Here is a 22,195-nt window from a genome sequence, read left to right on the forward strand (position 1 = left end):
GAGCTGGCTAGATGCTGAGCGGGTGGCCCACTGGAGCACTCCTGCAGGCCTGCACACTGCCGCCCCTCTCTACCCCCGGCCGCTCCTCGTCATCCCACCTGCCTCTCATGACAGACCGGCCTGTAATTAGCCTGCTGCCTGACTTCGGAGAACGTGCCCGTCAGCCCCGGTAGTGCCCCGGCCTGGCTTGTTGATGAGGCCTGCCCCAGCCCTGGAGCCAGGAGAGGGGATACACGATCTGAGGAACGCGGAGGCCCAGCTAAGGATGCACTCTCCGCAGCCCTGTCCTCTGAGGAAGGCCCCACTCCTGGACCCGTGATAGCAGGGACTGTGACATGGGCCTGGCCCCAGCCAGGGATAAGAAGGGCCTGACTACAGTCACAGCTGTCTGGAATATTGCCAAGAGAGGGTCCTGGAAAAAACTCCAAAGCCTTCCTTATATAATAGATACAGGCTCTGTGGGTCTGGGCCTGACCATGCCCTGGGGCCTCCTGGGAGTCACTTGCCTCTGGGTCCAGTCAGTTACCCCTTACACCTCTCTGCTCTCTCCACCTCTGTGGGCTTTGCCTTCGTCGCCTTCTGGCAGGCCCTTTCTCGTTCCTCTGACTGCATTGTAAAAGTCGTCTCCTCAGGACCCTTCCCTGGCCACCCTCACTGCCCCCTTCAGTCGCTCTAATTCCTCATCCAATTTTATTGTCTTCACAGCATTATCCTCATCAGAACCAATTCTTCTTCTTCTGTGTTGATTGTCTGCCTCTCCTAGTAGACCGTCAAGTCTATAAGATTATGACTGGGTTTCGCCTGTTCAGGGTTGTACCAGGACTGGGACTTCCCTGGCAGTCCAGTGGTTAAGACTCTGAGCTTCCACTGCTGGGGGCACAGGTTCGATTCCTGGTTGGGGAACTGAGATCCTGCATGCTGCGCCGTGCAGAGAGGGCGAGGGGAGACTGTACCAGGTCTTAGCAGGGGGCCTGTACAGCACAGAGCATAGGAGCTGGGTGAACGAATGAGTGAGCGAGTGAGTCAGTGAGTGAGAGAATGAATGAATGGGCCAAGTTCTCTGGGCCTGAGTAGGAACAGGCCTCCATGCCTGGTACCACACCATCAGGCTGTGGTTTTCCTTGAGTCCATCTCACTAGCTAGACTCTGTCTTGAGACCTCGGAGCCCCTCCATGGGCTCTGGAGGGTCTGATCCTTGGCTAAACCCCCAGCTTCAAGGACAAGACTAGGCACAGAGTAGATGCCCCCAAAATATACATGCCTGTGTCCAGTGAATGGGTGGATGGGATCTGATTCCCATGGCAAATGCGATTATGAAGAACTTGAAAGCATAGCTCAGGAGTCAGGAACTGACTGCTTGGCTCAAATCTTGAGTGTGATACTCTCTTGTCCTTTGAGACTCAGAGCACATTTCTCACCCTGTCTGAGCCCGTGTTTTCCTCAGTACAAAGCAGACAGAAACAGTCAGGGCCCTAGGGGGATATGGTGAAGACAGAGTGAGATCATGCTTGTGTAAGTGCTGACACAGCGTAGATACTAATGACATGTGCAGTTGCAGCCTGTACCCACCCACACTGTACTCTTAAGGTGCTTGTCAAATGAAGGAATGGACTTACATGGAATCTCACTCCCAGGCCCTTCAGTTGAGACTTTGGAGGGAGCTGAGAGCCTCTCTGACATGCTCTCTTCTCTGTTTCTGCACCATCACCATCACTGGGTTATAGTTCTATCATGGATGAAATTAGCAGAGCAACGTGTCACAGAGACAAACAGGGAACGCTTTATTCTGTTTTCCTTGGTTGGGGTCAGGGCGCACATTGATGCTCACAGCCTAGTTGCCTACCATGTGAGTCCTGGGAAGATGAGGCTAAGGAGCAAAATCCAATCACCCCAGATAAGTATGGACTCTGCCAGCTGGGAGGGGCCATGAGGGTCACTTACTCTTCTCGCCTTAGACAATGGAGAGACTGAGGCTCAGAATGGGAAACAGACTTGCTAGCTCATGACAGAGCCAGGACTCACTCCTGGGCCTCTTGGCTTCCAGCCCTGCTGTTCTAAAGTCAGTCTTGGGCCTGGGAATGAAGCCTTTAGAAAAATTTGAGAAAAATTTGGGTTGTATTTAGAAACTTATATTTTAAAAATTTTTTGAAATTTATTTTTAAGTTACTTTTTTCATGTAGTGTGTGAATCCCATAGCCCAAGTTTGTCCCTCTCTGTCCTCTCCCCTTTGGTAGCCGTGAGTTTGTCTTATTTGTCTGTGAGTTTGTTCCTGTTTTGTATACGCATTCACTTGTGTTGTGTTTTAGATTCCACATATAAGTGACATCATATACTATTTGTCTTTCTCTGCCTTATTTCACTAAGCTTAGTATTCTGTAGGTCCATCCATTTGCTGCAAATGGAACTATTTCCTTCTTTTGTACGACTGAGGAGTATTCCGCTGTGCGTGTGCACTGCATCTTCTTTTCTGTCCGCTCATTTCTGACTGCATCAGCTCTTAGTTAAGGCTCTGCAGTGCCGTGGGTGGGCTTCTCTCCAGCAGTAGTGCACAGGCTCCAGAGCAGGCGGGCTCTGTAGCATGCAGCATGCAAGCTCTCTAATTGAGGCATACGGGCTTAGCTTCCCCTCAGCATGTGGGGTCTTAGTTCCCCAGCCAGGGGTCAGACCATGTCCCCTGCGTTGAAAGTGGATTCACTGGGCCAGCAGGGCAGTCCCGTCCCACGTCATCTTTATCCGTTCATCTGTCAGCGGACAGTTTGGTTGCTTCCATGTCTTGGCTGTTGGGAACAGTGCTGCTATGAACACTGGGTGCATGTATCTTTTCAAATTAGCATGTTTTTTGGACATGTACCCAGGATTGCTGGATCATAAGGTAGTTTTATTTTTAACTTTTTGAGGAGCCTCCATATTGTTTTACATTGTGGCTGCACCAGCTTACCTTCCACCAACAGTGTTTGAGGTTTCCCTTTTCTTCACATCCTTCCAGCATTTGTTATTTGTAGACTTTTTGATGATAGACACTCTGACACGTGTGAGGTGACACCTCATCCTGGTTTTTTTTTTTAATGTTTATCTCTTTATCTGACTACATCAGGCTTCAGTTGCAGCTGTCAGGGTCTTCATCAAGCCGTGTGGGACCTTCCGCCGCAGCGCACAGACTCTTATTGTGGCTCTCGGGTTCGGTCGCTGTGGCGCACTGGTTTGGTTGCTCAGGGGAACGTGGGATCTTAGTTCCCCGACCAGGAACCCAAACCCAGTCCCTTGCATTGCAAGGCAATTCTTTACCACTGGACCACCAGGGAAGTCCTCCTCATTCTGGCTTTCAGTTACATTGCTCTAATAATTACTTTTAATTTGTTTTAAAAACACTGTGACTACTTCTCATACAGTTAGTAATCTTAACAATAAAAGCAAACAAAAAGACAAGAAACCCCAAACCTTAGACTGGCTGAAACAAGGAAATGGTAAGTGTGCGGATTGTACAAACCTAGAACCTCCCCACCTTCAATTCTAACCTACTGGTGCGATGGCTTTGATCTCCGTCTAAATTCCCTTAACGCACAAGGTGACAATGGCAAGACAATTGTAGCCTTCATATCCACATACTCTCTCTTCTTGTAGCTATTCTAGAAGACCCCAGTCCACCTCCCGCATATCTCATTGGCCCAAATGGAGTCACATGCTCATTTCTTTTAAAAAATAAAAATTTTAAGTATAGTTGGATTTACATTATTGTGTTAATTTCTACTCACAGCAGAGTGGCTCAATTATACATATATATATATATATATATATATATATATATATATGTGCTTTTTCATATTCTTTTTCATTATGGTTTATCACAGGATATTGAATATAGTTCCATGTGCAATACAGTAGGAACTTCTTGTTTATCCATTCTATATATAAGAGTTTGCATCTTCTAATTCCAAGCTCCCAATTCTTCCCTTCCCTGCCCCCACCTCTTGGCAACCACAAAAGACTGTCCACTTTTGTTTGAGAGATGTGTTGATTTATGTCATATTTTAGATCACACATGTGAATGATATCATATGATATTGTCTTTCTCTTTCCGACTTACTTTGCTTAGTGTTATAATCTCTAGGACCATCCAAGTTGCTGTAAAAGGCATTATTTCACTCTTTTTCAATATGTACCCATTTCCAAATCGGTTCCTATAGCTCTTTTTGGCTGAATACTGGATTAAGCTATTCTTCCTTTCAACAAATATTTTAGAATCCCAGCATAGTGATGAATAAAACAAGCGAAAGTTCCAAAAGTGGACTTATATTCTAGCAGGAGGATATAGACAAAAGCAAGGACACAAGTAAAACATGTGGTATTTTGAATCTGTCTGCAATGCAGCAGACACAGGAGACTCAGGTTCAATCCCTGGGTCGGGAAGATCCCCTAGAGAAGGAAATGGCAACCCACTCCAGCATTCTTGCCTGGAAAACCCCATGGACAGAGAAGCTTGGCGGGCTACAGTCCAAAGGGTTGCAAAGAATTGGACATGACTAAGTATGCAAGCATGTGCCAAGTAGGGAGAAATTTGGAGAAAAATAAAGTAGAGCAGGGAGATGGAGAGCACAAGTGAGGGACATGGCAGTGTTAACTCGGGGAGTCTAGGCAGAGATCAAAGAAGGTGAGCGAGTGAGCCGTGAGGGCATCTGGGGGAAGAGTATTCCAGGCAGTGCCAACAGCTCGTGCAAAGGCCCTGAGTCAGGAATGTGCAAACAGCCTGTGCAAAAGCCCTGAGTCAGGAATGTGCAAATAATCTGTGCAAAGGCCCTGAGTCAGGAATGTACAAACAGCCTGTGCAAAGGTCCTGAGTCGGGAATGTGCAAACAACCTGTGCAAAGGCCCTGAGTCAGGAATGTACAAATAGCCCGTGCAAAGGCCATGGGTCAGGAATGTGCCTGATATTTTTGAGTAAGAAAGAAGCCAAGTGACTGAACCAAGGAGGGGTGTGCAGGAGTGAGGTCATGGAGGTCAGGGGAACAGCAGGTGGTACTGCCCTTGAGACCTGTGGTGAGAATATTGGCTTCTCCTTGGAGTAAAATAGGAAGTCCATAGAGGTTCTGAGGAGAAAAATGATAAGATCTGATTTTAAAACAGAAGTTCTCAGTCTTGCTTCCATGTTGGAATCACCAAGAGAGCTTTAAAAATATAGATGCCTGGGTCCCACCCCCAGAGGCTCTGATGTAGTTGAGTGGAGATGGGCTCTGGGAATTAGGATCTGTAGAAGTTCCCCTGGGAATCCACAGGGTTTCAGTGTATGCCTGAAGTTGAGAAACACGTGTCTATAGGCCAAATCCTTGTCTCTGACTTAAAACCGTCCCTGCACATACATGTTTCAGTCAACTTCTGACTCCAGGTCTCAGTTTGGATGCCTGATCATCATCATAATCATCTCCCAACTTAGCCTGGCCTCTGTCAAAGCTCCTGACCACCCCCCACCAAACCCGCTGTTCCCATAGTGTCCTCTACCTTAATGAGTGGGTTCCCTGTCCTTCCAGTCCTCAGGAGAAAACCTTGGCGTTGTCCTTGACTTGTCTCTTGGTTTCTCATCACACCTTCAATTCTTCACAAGATCCTGTTCGCTCCACCTTCAAAATATATCTAGAATCCACCACTTCTCATGTCCACTGCTGCCCTCATCAAAGTCCCAGATAAGCTCCAGGTCTTGCAGGGCCTTCTAACTGGTTCCCCAGCTTTATCTCCTGCCTCCAGCAATGGTTTCCAACCTAACTTCAGTGGATTTATGTGGGTAGCTTTAAAAACTATAATGCTGAGTCCTCGGCATCTGCTGGAACTTGTGGAGCATAGCCAGGCACTGAGAAATTTAAAAGCACCCAAGTAATTCCATTGCGCAATCAGGGTTGAGAACCACTGAAATAGGATTTAAATCCATGAATTTGGCTGTGATTACCAGGGCAGGGAGTGTAGCAGAGAATCAAAGAGATGCAAAGACTGAGTCCTGAGTTATCCTATATGCAGAGACTGGGAAATGGGGAGGAACCAGGAAAAGATTAAAAAAAAAAAAAGATCAAATCACTGTGGCAGGGTTTGAAGGTCACTGACCAAATCAGACACACCCTTTGAATTATAGGTGAGGGGTAAGAGTACCCTAGCCAGAGCAGTACAGGCAACCAATTGAATGGATACCTGAATCAGCTACCTGAATCAGCTGAATCATCTTGAAGGAGCAAGATGAATGTTGGATGGTCAAGAAATGTCTACCTGTCCAGTTTGTTTCTTTTGCATATAGCTGCCCAGTTTCCCCAATACTGTTTATTATTATGTTTTTTTCAGTTCTTTTTTTTTTTTTCATTTATTTTATTAGTTGGAGGCTAATTACTTTACAATATTGTAGTGGCTCCTGTCATACATTGACATGAATCAGCCATGGATTTACATGTATTCCCCATCCCGATCCCCCCTCCCACCTCCCTCTCCACCCGATTCCTCTGGGTCTTCCCAGTGCACCAGGCTCGAGCACTTGTCTCATGCATCCAGCCTGGGCTGGTGATGTTTCAGCCTAGATAATATACATGTTTCGATGCTGTTCTCTCGAAACATCCCACCCTCGCCTTCTCCCTCAGAGCCCAAAAGTCTGTTCTGTACATCTGTGTCTCTTTTTCTGTTTTACATATAGGGTTATCGTTACCATCTTTCTAAATTCCATATATGTGCGTTAGTATACTGTATTGGTCTTTATCTTTCTGGCTTACTTCACTCTGTATAATGGGCTGCAGTTTCATCCATCTCATTAGAACTGATTCAAATGAATTCTTTTTAATGGCTGAGTAATACTCCATGGTGTATATGTACCACAGCTTTCTTATCCATTCGTCTGCTGATGGGCATCTAGGTTGCTTCCATGTCCTGGCTATTATAAATAGTGCTGCGATGAACATTGGGGTGCACATGTCTCTTTCAGATCTGGTTTCCTCAGTGTGTATGCCCAGAAGTGGGATTGCTGGGTCATATGGCAGTTCTATTTCCAGATTTTTAAGAAATCTCCACACTGTTCTCCATAGCGGCTGTACTAGTTTGCATTCCCACCAACAGTGTAAGAGGGTTCCCTTTTCTCCACACCCTCTCCAGCATTTATTGCTCATAGACTTTTGGATAGCAGCCATCCTGACTGGCGTGTAGTGGTACCTCATTGTGGTTTTGATTTGCATTTCTCTGATACTGAGTGATGTTGAGCATCTTTTCATGTGTTTGTTAGCCATCTGTATGTCTTCTTTGGAGAAATGTCTGTTTAGTTCTTTGGCCCATTTTTTGATTGGGTCATTTATTTTTCTGGAATTGAGCTGCAGGAGTTGCTTGTATATTTTTGAGATTAATCCTTTGTCTGTTTCTTCATTTGCCATTATTTTCTCCCAATCTGAGGGCTGTCTTTTCACCTTGCTTATAGTTTCCTTTGTTGTGCAAAAGCTTTTAAGTTTCATTAGGTCCCATTTGTTTATTTTTGCTTTTATTTCCAATATTCTGGGAGGTGGGTCATAGAGGATCCTGCTGTGATTTATGTCAGAGAGTGTTTTGCCTATGTTCTCCTCTAGGAGTTTTATAGTTTCTGGTCTTACATTTAGATCTTTAATCCATTTTGAGTTTATTTTTGTGTATGGTGTTAGAAAGTGTTCTAGTTTCATTCTTTTACAAGTGGTTGACCAGTTTTCCCAGCACCAGTTGTTAAAGAGGTTGTCTTTTTTCCATTGTATATTCTTGCCTCCTTTGTCAAAGATAAGGTGTCCATAGGTTCATGGATTTATCTCTGGGCTTTCTATTCTGTTCCACTGATCTATATTTCTGTCTTTGTGCCAGTACCATACTGTCTTGATGACTGTGGCTTTGTAGTAGAGTCTGAAGTCAGGCAGGTTGATTCCTCCAGTTCCATTCTTCTTTCTCAAGATTACTTTGGCTATTCAAGGTTTTTTGTATTTCCATACAAATTGTGAAATTCTTTGGTCTAGTTCTGTGAAAAATACCGTTGGTAGCTTGATAGGGATTGCATTGAATCTATAGATTGCTTTAGATCATATAGCCATTTTGACAATATTGATTCTTCCAATCCATGAACACGGTATGTTTCTCCATCTGTTTGTGTCCTCTTTGATTTCTTTCATCAGTGTTTTATAGTTTTCTATGTATAGGTCTTTTGTTTCTTTAGGTAGATATACTCCTAAGTATTTTATTCTTTTTGTTGCAATGGTGAATGGTATTGTTTCCTTAATTTCTCTTTCTGTTTTCTCATTGTTAGTGTATAGGAATGCAAGGGATTTCTGAGTGTTAATTTTATATACTGCAACTTTACTATATTTGTTGATTAGCTCTAGTAATTTTCTGGTAGAGTCTTTAGGGTTTTCTAAGTAGAGGATCATGTCATCTGTGAACAGCGAGAGTTTCACTTCTTCTTTTCCTATCTGGATTCCTTTTACTTCTTTTTCTGCTCTGGTTGCTGTGGCCAAAACTTCCAAAACTGTGTTGAATAGTAGTGGTGAGAGTGGGCACCCTTGTCTTGTTCCTGATTTCAGGGGAAATGCTTTCAATTTTTCACCATTGAGGGTAATGCTTGCTGTGGGTTTGTCATATATAGCTTTTATTATGTTGAGGTATGTTCCTTCTATTCCTGCTTTCTGGAGAGTTTTAATCATAAATGGATGTTGAATTTTGTCAAAGGCTTTTTCTGTATCTATTGAGATAATCATATGGTTTTTATCTTTCAATTTGTTAATGTGGACACTGTTTATTATTGAGGTTATCTTTCCCCATTGTATTTTATCTTCTTTATCATAGATTAATTACCCATATAAGTATGGATTTATTTCTGTTTCACTCATCTGTGTCTTTTTTTGTGCCACCTGAGGCAAAGAGCTGACTCACTGGAAAAGACCGTGATGCTGGGCAAGATTGGAGGCAAAAGGAAAAGGGGGTAGCAGAGGATGAGATGGTTGGATGGCATCACCAACTCCATGGTCATGAATCTGAGCAAACTCCAAGAGATAGTGAAGGACAGGGAAGCCTGGCATGCTGCAGTCCATGGGGTCACAAAGTGTCAAACGTGACTTACTGACTGAACACTACCACCACCATACTGTTTTAATTACTGTGGCTTTGTAATAATAGTTTGAAATCAAGGAGTGTGGTCCTTCCTGCTTTGTTCTTCTTTCTCAGGATTGTTTTGGTTATTTGGGGTATTTTTTGTTTCTGTGCAAATTTTAAAATTATTTATTCTAGTTCTGTGATAAATGTTTTGGTATGTTGAAAGTAATTGCATTGAATCTGCAGATTGCCTTGGGACTTCTGGTCAGTTTAACAATATTAATTCTTCCAATCCATGAACATGATATATCTTCCAATTTGTTTGTGTTATCAGTTTTTTCATCAATGTTATACAGTTTTCCAAATACAGATCTTTTACCTCCTTAGATTTTTACCCAAGTATTTTATTCTTTTTGATGCAATTATAAATGGGATTACCTTCTTAATTTCTTTTTCTGTTAGTTTGTGGTTAGTGTATAGAAATGAAAAAGATTTCTGTACATTAATTGTGAATTCTGTGACTTTAACAAAGTCATTAATGAGTTCTGATAATTTTGGAGTAATATCTTTAAGACTTTCTATAGATAGTATAACCATGAAAATAAAAGATGCCTGCTTCTTGGAAGGAAAGCTATGAGAAACGTAGACATTGTATTAAAAAGCAAAGACATCACTTTGCCTACAAAGGTTCATGTAGTCAAAGCTATGATTTTTCCAGTAGTTATGTACTGATGTGAGAGTTGGACCTTAAAGAAGGCTGAGAATTGATGCCTTCGAACTGTGGTGCTGGAGAAGACTCTTGAGAGTCCCTTGGACTGCAAGGAGATCAAACAAGTCAATCCTAAAGGAAATCAACCCTGATTATTCACTGGAAGGACTGGTGCTGAAGCTGAAGCTCCAATACTTTGGCAACCTGGTGAGCCAACTTATTAGAAAAGACCCTGATGCTGGGGAAGATTGCAGGCAAAAGGATAAAGGGGCAGTGGAGGATGAGATGGTTAGGTGGCATCACTGACTCAAAGGACATGAATTTGGGCAAACTCCGGGAGCTAGTGAAGTACAGGGAAGCCCGGCAAGCTACAGTCCATGGGGTTGCAAAGAGTCAGACACAACTTAGCAACTGAACAACAACAACAATGTATAGTGTCATGTCATCTGCTTTCCATATACAAAAATATATACCATATACAAAAATATACCATATACATATACAAAAATAAATTAAAAATGGATGAAAGACTTAAATGTAAGACCTGAAACCATAAAACTTCTAGAAGAAAACATAGGCAGTACTTAAACTCTTTGACATTGACCTTAGCAATATTTTTTGGATCTGTCTCTTCAGGCAAGGGAAATAAAAGCAAAAATAATCAAAAGAGACCACATCAAACTAAAAAACTTTTGCACAGTGAAGGAAACTATCAACAAAGTGAAAGGGCTGCTTCCTAAAATGGAGAAGATACTTGGAAATGATGTGTCTGATAAGAGGTTAATATCTAAAATATACAAAGAAGCCATGCAACTTAACATAAAAAAAAAAAAAAAAACTAAGCCAAATAAAAATTGTGCAGAGGATCTGAGTAGACATTTTTCCAAGGAAGACATACAGGCTGTCAAGGGGCACATGAAAAGATGCTCAACATCACTAATTATCAAGAAAATTCAACTGAAAACCACAATGAGATACCACCTCACACTTGTCAGAATGGCTATTATAGAAAAGACAAGTAACAAGTGTTAGAGATGATGTGGAGAAAAGGGAACAATTGTGCAGGAGAGAATGTAAATTGGTACAGCCACTATGGAAAACACTATGGAGATTCCGCAAAAAAGTTAAAAATAGAAGAACTATCACACCAACCAGCAGTTTCACTTCTGCATAGTTATTTGAGAAAAATGAAAATACTAAGAAAAGATATATGTACCCAATGTTTATCGCAGCATTATTTTCAATCGCCAAGATATGGAAGCAACCTAAGTGCCAATCAAAAGAGGAATGGATAAAGTATATATATATATATATATATATATATATATTTGAAGTGAAAGTGAAAATGTTAGGCACTCAGTTGTGTACGACTCCTTGCAACCCCATGAACTGTAGCCCACCAGGCTCCTTTGTCCTTGGAATTCTCCAGGCAAGAAGACTGGAGTGGGTTGCCATGCCCTCCTCCAGGGGATCTTCCAAACCCAGAGATTGAACCCGGGTCTCCTGCATTGCAGGCAGATTCTTTACCGTTTGAGCCACCACACATACACACACACACACATATATATATTCAATAGAATGTTACTCAACCTAAAAAAATAATGAAATCTTGCCATTTGAGATAACATGAATATCCTAGAAGGTATATTGCTAAGTGAAATAAGTTAAAGAAAGATAAATACAATATGATTTTCACTTATATATGGAATCTAATAAAACAATGAACAAACATCAAAACAGAAAAAGAGTCATAATTACTGGAAAAAAACAAATTGTCGGAAGGGAGGGATGTGGGGAAAAGAGTGATATAGCTGGAGGGGGATTAAGATGTATAGGAACTTCTAGTTGCAAAGTAAACGAGTCATGGATATAGAATGTACAGTGTGGAGAATATAGTCAAAAATTATGTAATATCTTTGTGTGGTGACAGATGGCAACTAGATTATCATGGTGATCATTTTGAAATGTATAGAAATATCAAATAGCTATGTCATGCAATGGGAACCAACATAGTGTTCTATGTCAGTTAAACTTCAAAACAAAAAAAAAGCAATCTTACATAAAAAGAGATCAGATTTGTGGTCACCAGGAGGTGGGGAGGGGGGGGAGGGGGAATTGGATGAAAGCCGTCAAAAGGTACCAACTTCCAGTTATAAGACAAATTAATACTAGAGAGGTAATATACATGATAAATAGAATTAACACTTCTGTATGTTATACATGAAAATTGTAAATCCTAAGGGTTCTCATCACAAAGAAAAAAATGTTTTCTATTTGTTAAATTTTGTATCTTTATGAGATGATGGGTGTTTACTAAAGTTATGGTAATAATCATTTCCTGATGTATATAAGTCAAATCATTATTCTGTGCATTTTTATCTTATTCAGTGCTATATGTCAATTATTTCTCAATAAATGTGGAATAAAAAAATGTCTACTAAACCAATAATGATTATCATGAAAATAAAAATAATAATAATTGTATTAGTTAATTCAGGCTGCCATAACAAATACCACAGACTGGATGGTGTAAAAGCAATGCAAATATTGATGTATTTTCTTGCAGTTCTGGAGGCTGGAAATTTTGATATCAAGCTGTAACAGGGTTCAGCTTCTAGTGGAGCTCTCTTCCTGGCTGGCAGGTGGCTGCTTTCTTGTTGTGTCCTCACATAACCTTTCCTTGGTGCCTGCACGTAAAGCTAGAGAGATCTCTCTCTTCCTCTTCTTAGAAGGCCACCATTCCCATTGGATTAAAATCCACCTTATGAGCTCATTTAAACTTAATTATCTCCTAAAAGCCCTACCTCCCAATACAGTCAAATTGGGAGTTAGGGCTTTAACACATCCATAGCATTAACACATCCATAAAATAGAACATTAGTGCTTACTTCCTAGAGTTCTTTGGAAGATTAACTAATGGCTGGCTCAATGCCTGGCACACAGCGGGAAGTCAAGGAATGTGGGATATTATTAGGCAGGGTTAGAGTGTGCAGACTTTGTTGTTAGTCTTTTCAGGCTTAACCTTAAGTAAAGTTAGTCCACTGAGCATTCTACATTCCTTCACTTTTTCATCTTTCCAAATGGTGTCCCCTTCTCTCTTCTCTCCAGGCTTACTCCTACTGTTCCTGAAGGTTGGAGATCAGGCCCCTCAGGTAAATTTCAAGGCCCCTCTTCCAGGCTACACAGCCCCATGTAGAAAGATTCCCCCCATCCCATCTTAGCCCTCAGCTCATGGCATTATAATTGGACCTGGTCCTCCCTTTAGACTATAAGCCCCATGAGAGCAGCAGCTGTGTATTATCCTCTATACTCTCAGTGACCAGCCCTGGGCCTGTTGCAGAAAAGAAGTTCAGTAAAAGTTAGGTGAACAAATAATTAATGATTGATTAATTATAGCCATCAACATAAACCACGTGCATGTCCATTCGTGTCCGACCCTTTGTGACCCCATGGACTGTAGTACGCCAGGCTCCTCTGCCCATGGGCTTTTCCTGGCAAGAATACTGGAGTGGGTTGCCATTTCCTCCTCCAGGGGATCTTCCTGACCCAGATATCAAACCCATGTCTTCTGCATCTCCTGCATTAGCAGGCAGATTCCTTACCACTGAGCCATTTGGGAATCCATCAACATAAAAAAAAAAAAAAAAAAAAAAGCAACCATTCTTGTAGAATCAACGTGGCCTTCATAACCACACCAGAAAGGATGTTCCTTTTAGGAAAGGAGCTTTGTAGAATGATTCAGCTACAGTCACTGAACTCATGGTCTTTTCTGGAGGGACACTCAATCCTTCTTGCCACAAATACCAGTTAAACTTTTCAGGGAATTTGAATATAGGCCGCAAGATACTATAGCCAAGTATGATAGTCAGTGTGAAAGACTATTCGCCTCCTCTGACCTTAATCCAGTCCAAGCCCCAGGCACACCCCAGAGTTGGGTGCAGCCACCTTTCTGTCCCACTTCCTGAAAATAGATGGCAACCTGCTCCAGGATTCTTGCCTGGAAAATCCCTTGGACAAGGAGCCTGGTGGGCTACAGTCCAAGGGGCCGCAAAAAGTTGCACACAACTGAGCAACTGAGCATGCAGTTGGAATAACTAAGTTTGTACACGTCTCTTCATGAGTGGGTGAGTCTGTTTGTAGGAAAAACTCAGATGAATGGAACTTCTAGGTCAAAAGCATACACTATTCAGATGTGAACCACCAGGACGCCCCACCTGCTCTGTCTGCGCTCTTCCCCATCTCCCTGCAGTACCAGAGATCTGGCAGACAACCCTGAGAAGAACTGTGCCCTTCCTTGTGGCCCTGGGCATGGTTCAGTGGGCAGGAGTTACTCCTTCCTTGAAAGATGGAGTAAACTATCTTCAGAGTCTTGGTCAGAGACCTCCAAGGGAGGATCATCCTTGATCCCTCCCACATGGCCCAACCTCCGGATCACCTGTTTCCATGGCCTCCCTTCATTTGCCTGCCCAGCCACATCCCTACCTTCAACTCCAGCCCAGTGACTTCACCCCAAGTCCCAGAACAAAGGCATAGATCACAGCTGGCCAAGGAAGTTGCGGTAGCCAGAAAAATGCCCTCTCTAAAGATATCCATGCCCTAATCCCTCAAACTAGTGAATAGGTTGCCTTATAAGGCAAATGGGACTTCACAGATATGATGAAGTTAATTAAGGCTCTTGAAGTGGGGAGGTGGTCCTGGAGTGGATCCAGATAATTACAAGGGTCCTTAAAATATGGAAGAAGGAGGTAGAAAGTGAGAGAGATCAAAGATGTTGTGCTGCTGGCTTTGGAGGTGGAGGAAGAGAACATAAACCAAGAGATGTAGGTAACCTTTATAAACTGGAAAAAACCAAGGGAATATATTCTCCCCTTAAAGCTATCAGAAGGAATATAACTGAGCCACCACTTTGATTTGAGCCCAGTGAGACTGGACTTCTGACCTCTAGCACTGTAAGATAATGCATTTGCATTGTTTCCACCACTGTGTTTGTGGCAATTTGCTATAGCCTCATCAGAAACTAACACAGCAGGCCCTGACCCACCCATACAGCCACCCAGCACTGTCTCTCTCCTGACTCCCCAGGCTCCTCCCTTCTCTCAGAAGACCTAACCTCAAATCTCAGTTCTATTTACCCATGTGGTGCTCTTGGGTACCCATAGCATCTGTTTGGGCAAAACACAGCTCACAATCAAACTGGCCCCACAGGCTTGCTGTGAGGGTTAAATAAAATTATGCTCATGAAGTCTCTTAGCAACAGTGCCTGGCACCAGATTGGTGCTTGATGACGTTTTCAGTTGTTGAGCATAATTCTGTAACTTCATTTCCACTTCTAGAACCATCTTCTGCTCTGGCCCTGACTAGGGTCCTAGCCCTCCCTAAGGGGTCAGCCCTTTCCTGTAGTGCGTGGATCTGCAGGAGATCCTCTTCTTCCCAAAAGTCCTGGGGGGCAGCAGCATCCTAAACACTGCCCCCATAGCAAGGATTTGAACAGCTTGTGATCCCTCTTTAAGAAAGGGCATCCATTCTGGAATTAATAAGCCAATTTAGCAGGTTGCACAATGCAATGTTAATGTATAAAAGTTAAATGCTTTCCTCTATATTTAGCTCAGTTGGTAAAGAATCCACCTGCAATGTGGGAGACCTGGGTTTGTTCCCTGGATTGGGAAGATCCCCTGGAGGAGGGAAAGGCTACCCACTCCAGTATTCTGGCCTGGAGAATTCCATGGACTATACAGTCCATGGAGTCACGAAGAGTCGGACATGGCTGAGTGACTTTCACTTCACTCACTTTATATTAACAATGAGTAAGTAAAATTCAAAGTTAAAAACACAATACTATTTACATTAGCAACGCTCAGAATGAAATACTTAGGTATAAATCTAACAAAGTATATTCAAGATTTATATGAGGAAAGTCTCTCAGTTTCCATTGTTTCCCCATCTATTTGCCATGAAGTGATGGGACCGGATGCCATGATCTTAGTTTTCTGAATGTTGAGCTTTAAGCCAACTTTTTCACTCTCCTCTTTCACTTTCATCAAGAGGCTCTTTATTTCTTCTTTGCTTTCTGTCGTAAGGGTGGTATCATCGGAGGTTATTGATATTTTTCCTGGCAATCTTGATTCCAGCTTGTGCTTCATCCAGCCCAGCATTTCACATGATGTACTCTGCATAGAAGTTAAATAAGCAGGGTGACAGTATACAACTGTGACGTACTTCTTTCCCTATTTGAAACCAGTCTGTTGTTTCATGTTCCAACAGTTAGAACTAACTCTTGCTTCTTGACCTGCATACAGATTTCTCAGGAGGCAGGTAAGGTGGTATGGTATTCCCATCTCTTTCAGAATTTTCCACAGTTTATTGTGATCCACACAGTCAAAGGCTTTGGCATAGTCAATAAAGCAGAAATAGATGTTTTTCTGGAGCTCTGTTGCTTTTTCGATGATCCAGTGGATGTTGGCAATTTGATCTCTGGTTCTTCTGCGTTTTCTAAATCCAGCTTGAATATCTGGAAGATCATGGTTCACATACTGTTGAAGCCTGGCTTGGAGAATTTTGAGCATTACTCTGCTAGTGTGTGAGGTGAGTTCAGTTGTGCGGTAGTTTGAACATTCTTTGGCATTGCCTTTCTTTGGGATTGGAATGAAAACTAGCCTTTTCCAGTCCTGTGGCCCCTGCTGAGTTTTCCAAATTTGCTGGCACATTGAGTGCAGCACTTTCACAGCATCATCTTTTAGGATTTGAAATAGCTCAACTGGAATCCCATCACCTCCATTGGCTTTGCTCGTAGTGATGCTTTCTAAGGCCCACCTGACTTCACATTCCAGGATGTCTGGCTCTAGGTGAGTGATCACACCATTGTGATTATCTGGGTTATGAAGATCTTTTTTGTATAGTTCTTCTGTGTATTCTTGCCACCTCTTCTTAATATCTTCTGCTTCTGTTAGATCCATACTATTTCTGTCCTTTATTGTGCCCATCTTTGCACAAATGTCCCCTTGGTATCTCTAATTTTCTTGAAGAGATCTCTAATCTTTCCCATTCTATTGTTTTCCTTTATTTCTTTGCATTGATCACTGAGGAAGGGTTTCTTATCTCTCTTTGCTCTTCTTTGGAACTCTGCATTCAAATGGGTGTATCTTTCCTCTTCTCCTTTGCCTTTAGCCTGTCTTCTTTTCTCAGCTATTCGTAAGGCCTCCTGAGTCAACCATTTTGCCTTTTTGCATTTCTTTTTCTTGGGGATGGTTTTGATCACTGCCTCCCGTACAATGTCATGAACCTCTATCTGCAGTTCTTCAGAGACTCTGTCTATCAGATCTAGTCCCTTGAATCTATTTGTCCCTTTCACTGTATAATTGTAAGGGATTTGATTTAGGTCATACCTGAATGGTCTAGTGGTTTTCCCTACTTTCTTCAATGTAGGTCTGAATTTCGCAATAAGGAGTTCATGATCTGAGCCACAGTCAGCTCCCAGTCTTATTTTTGCTGACTGTATAGAGCTTCTCCATCTTTGACTGCAAAGAATATAATCAATTTGGTTTTGGTATTGACCATCATGTAGAGTCTTCTCTTGTTTCATTGAAAGAGGCTGTTTGCTATGACTAGTGTATTCTCTTGGCAAAACTGTTAGCCTTTGCCTGCTTCATTTTGTAGTCCAAGGTCAAATTTGCCTGTTACTCCAGGTATCTCTTGACTTCCTACTTTTGCATTCCAGGCCCTTATAATGAACAGGACATCTTTTTTGGACTGCAAGGAGTCCAAATGAAAAGGACATCTTTTTTGAACTTCAAGGAGATCAAACCAGTCAATCCTAAAGGAAATTAGTCTTGAATGTTCATTTAGGAAGGACTGATGCTGAAGCTGAAACTCCAATACTTTGGCTACCTGATGTGAAGAACTGACTCATTAGAAAAGACCCTGATGCTGGGAGGGATTGAAGGCAGGAGGAGTAGGGGATGACAGAGGATGAAATGGTTGGATGACATCACCGACTTGATGGACATGAGTTTGAGCAAGCTCTGGGAGTTGGTGATGGACAGGGAAGCCTGGCGTGCTGCAGTCCATGGGGTCACAAAGAAGTCAGATACAGCTGAGTGACTATACTCACTGAGCTATATGTGGAAAGCTACAAAACTCTGAAGAATGAAATAAAAATACTACATAAATGTTTGTGAGTAGAAAGGAACATTCAATATTGTCAAAATGTCAGTTCTTCCCAACTTGATCTATAGATTTAATGCAATTCCTATCAAAATTCCAGCAAGTAAGTTTGTGAATATTGGTAAACCAATTCTGAAATTAATATGGAGAGAAAAAGACCCAGAATAACCAACACAATATTTCAGGACAAAAAGTAAAGTTAGAAGATTGACACTACCCAACCTCAAGACTCACTGGGAAGCTGCAAAGTAATCAAGACAATGTGGTAACAGCAAAAGAATAGACAGGTAAATGGGACAGGATAGAGAGCCCGGAAATAGACCCACATAAATACAGTCAACTGATCTTTGAAAAAGGGACAAAGGCAAACAATGGAGCAAATATAGTGTTCTCAACAAACAGTGCTGGAAGCTGGACATCCATATGTCAAAAAATGAATCTAGACAGAGACCTTACACCCTTCACAAACATTAACTCAAAATGGGTCATAGACCTAAATATAAAACATAAAGCTATAAAAGTCCTAAAAGAACTTCCCTGTGGTTAAGAATCTGCCTGCTAATGCAGGGAACACATGTTTGGTCTTTGGTCTGGGAAGATCCCACATGCCATGCAGCAAGTAAGCTCATGTGCCACAATTTCTGAGCCCATGAGCCACAACTCTGAGGCTGTGCTTTAAAAAGGAGAAGCTTCCACAATGAGAAGCCCACTCACTGCAATGAAGAGTAGCCCCGGCTTGCCACAACTAGAGAAAGCCCGTGTGTATTAGTGAGGACCCAGCTCAACCAAAAATAAATAAATAAAAATTAATAAACAAAATGCCTGAAAGACACTAGAGGAGAAAACCTCGATGACCTTTCATATAGTGATGCCTCTTTAGGTACAACACCAAAGACATGACCATCAAAGACAGAATTGAGAACCTGGACTTCACTAAAATAAGAAATTTTGCGCTGCAAAAGACAGTGTCAAGATGATTAGAGGACAAGCCATAGACTGGAAGAAAATATTTGCAAAATGCATGTGTGATAAAGGACTGGTATCTCGAATATACAAAGAACTCTTAAAAGTCAATGGTAAGAACACACATAATCCATCTAAAAATGGGCCAAAGATGTTAACAGATACCTCAGCAAAGAAGATATCCAGAAGACAGATAAGCATATGGAAAGATGCTCTACATCCTAAGTCATCAGGAAGATGCAAATGAAAACAATAGTGAGATACCACTACAGACCAATTAGAATGACCATGCTCAGACAATGCTGGTGGGAATGCAAAATGGGACAGTCACTTTGGAAGTCAGTTTTGTAATTTCCTACAAAACTAAACATACTCTTACCATAAAATCCAGCAGTTATACTCCTTAGGATTTCTCCAAAAGAGTTAAAAATGTTTGTCCACAAAACATCTGCATACAGATGTTTATAGCAGACTTATTTGTAATTGCCAAAACTTCAGAGCAACCAAGGTGTCCTTCAGTAAGTGAATGGATTAATAAACTTGTGTAACGTGCAGACAATGGAATACTGTTCATACCTTAAGAAGAAGGCACTATCAAGAGCTGAAAAGACACAGAGGAGACTTCAATGTATATTAGTGAGTAAAAGAAGCCAATCCAAAAAAAGCTACATGCTGTATGATTCCAATATGTGACATTTGGAAAAGGCAAAACTCTGAAGACAGTAAAAAGTGGTTGCCAGGGGTTCGGGGAAGGGAGTAGTGAATAAGTGGAGCACAGAGAATTTTTAGGGCAGTGAAAATAGTGTGTAGGATATTACATTGACAGATACACATTGTTATACATCTGTCCAGACCCATACAGTGTACAAAAGCAGAGTGTACCATAATGTAAGCTATGGACTTTGGAGAGATTATGATGTGTCCGTGTTGGTTTATCTTGACTACAAATGTACCACCCATGTGAGTGATGTTAATAAAAGTGGAGACTACTTATGTGTGTAGGTAGGGGGTATGTGGTAAATCTCTACACCTCTTTCTCAGTGTTATTGTAGACCTAAAACTGCTCTAGAAAGAAAAAATATCTTTTAAAAAGAGAAAGAGAGAACAGACTTTGCAAATATAAACCAAGGTCTCAGATAGGACCTGTGCCAGAGAAGGCCTCTGAAGCTTAAAGTCCGTTAGTTTCTTTTTCTGTTCTAAATCCCTTCTCCTGCTGTGCCAAACAGCCTCCAGAAAAGTCCCTCCAAACAGCTCGAGTAACCGGCGCAGGCAGTGACCACTTGGCCTCCCAGCAGTCTCCAAGCTCCCTTGCTAAGTGAGGAAGACCTCTGAGGAAACAGATGCAAACTCTCCAGGATGTGACCAGCTTCTTGGGACCGAGGAAGAGCTAATCTCCTCCTTGCTCTGACAGGTAGTCGAATTTGGCAAATCGAAAGGTTGGACACCCAATTCCATTTGCGTTTCAGATAACAAATAATTTCTTTTAGTATAACATAGGACAGTTTGGGCTTCCCTGGTGGCTCAGTGGTAAAGAATCTGCCTGCCAGTGCAGGAGATGTGGGTTCAGTCCCTGGGCTGGGAAGATGCCCTGGAGAAGGGAATGGCTACCCACTCCAGTATTCTTGTCTGGGAAATTCCATGGCAGGGGAGCTTGGTAGGCTGCAGCCCATGGGGTTGCAAAAGAGCCGGAAATGACTTAGCAACTAAACAATTTCAGCAACCGGATAGTATGCAGGGAACATTTAGCAGGGTGTCCTGTATGTTACCTGGCAGCCCTATCTCTCAGGGACCCAGCAGAGTCAGGTTAGTACCATGGGAAATGAAATTGATTTTAGCAGTGGGGCTCCTGACAGTTCTTTGCCAGACAAGGATGTGGGTAGTCAGACTCAGGGTGTGTCTCTCAGAAGCGCCCCTGGTCTGGAAAGTGGGTGGAGACACTTGATTGGAGTAAGGAGCAGCAGAAAGGATGTGGGGTGGCCGCACCCCTGCAGGTCAGTGACTCAGAGCCAGACCACCTGGGCTTGAGTGATTGACCTGAAATTGTGAAGATCTCACTTCCCTCTGAACCTGTTTCTCCACCTGTAAAATGATGGCTACTTGGTTCTTGGGTGGTGTGAACATAAAGTAGGAAAACATATGTGTAAAATGTAATATGTAGGAGTCAATGGTAAGTACCCCTCTGTTAGATTTTTTTATTGTCAGGTATTTAGGAAAGATAAAAACATTTTCCCAAACTGTTGGACCTGCTTTGCTGAAGCTGAAGCTGGCAGGTGGGGGCTCTGAGGTGCACATGATCACCCCTCTGTGCAGGACTCTGTTTTTCTTGAATGAGCCTGTGTCCTTGGTCCCTACAGTGGGTTCTGACAGACTGCGCACGGGATCCGCCCGGAGGCCCTGCTCGCTTTGCCTCTGACAGCTGCAGGCTCCGTGGCTCCCAGCATAGGCTGCTGACAGCCATCTTCCGATTCTGCTGGCCCCCTGCTCGGCCGAGGCTGTCGGCCCTGCCCTGAAACTCTCCAGGAGCATCTCTGGGGCGGCCTCCGCCTGTCCCTGAAGCGTGACTGTGGAGCCCTGAGATGTGGGTTGCACTCAACCTGGTACATTTTGTCTTCTGTGAGTCTTGAGAGCAGGCTTCAGCACACCCACTCTGCAGATGCGGAAACTGAAACTCATGGGAAGAACACCATGTGAGCAAACACCTGTGCTGGCGTTTTACATGCCTGATCTCACAGTTTAGAGTGGGCAGATTCTCTTGTTGTTCCCTTGAATGGAATACATTCAAACATTACAAAAGCATTGTATTAAAAGTAAGTCTTCATCCCCAAATTCAATAGCCCTCATCTCTCTCTCAAGTGGAGTTTCTCATTTAGGGCCAGACAACTCATTGTGGGGGCTGTTCTGTGCCTGTTCCATGCAAAATGTGGAGAAGCATCTTTGGCTTCTGCCATCAGTGGCACACTCCCCCTGCCCCCCTATCGCCGTGTGACAATCGACAATGTCTCCAGACTTTGTCAGATGTCCCTGGGAGGCTGAATGAGCCCTGCTGAGAACCGCTACTCTAGAAGAATCACCGTTAATAGCTTCCTGAAAATCTTTTCAGAATATTTCTAACCATGTGTGTGCCTTTATTTTTTAACAAAGATGAATTAGTATGTAAACTCTTCCACTGCTTGCTTTTTTACTTAACAATATGTCATGGACCTCTTTCTGTATATGCACACAAATCTGCATTTTGCCTTGGAACAACTGCATGCTAGCTCTTTGTGGGTCTCGCTGCGATTGGTGTAACTAGATTGATAATTCCCCTAA

This window comes from Cervus elaphus, chromosome 25, assembly GCF_910594005.1.
Source record: "Cervus elaphus chromosome 25, mCerEla1.1, whole genome shotgun sequence".
Taxonomy (NCBI): domain Eukaryota; kingdom Metazoa; phylum Chordata; class Mammalia; order Artiodactyla; family Cervidae; genus Cervus; species Cervus elaphus.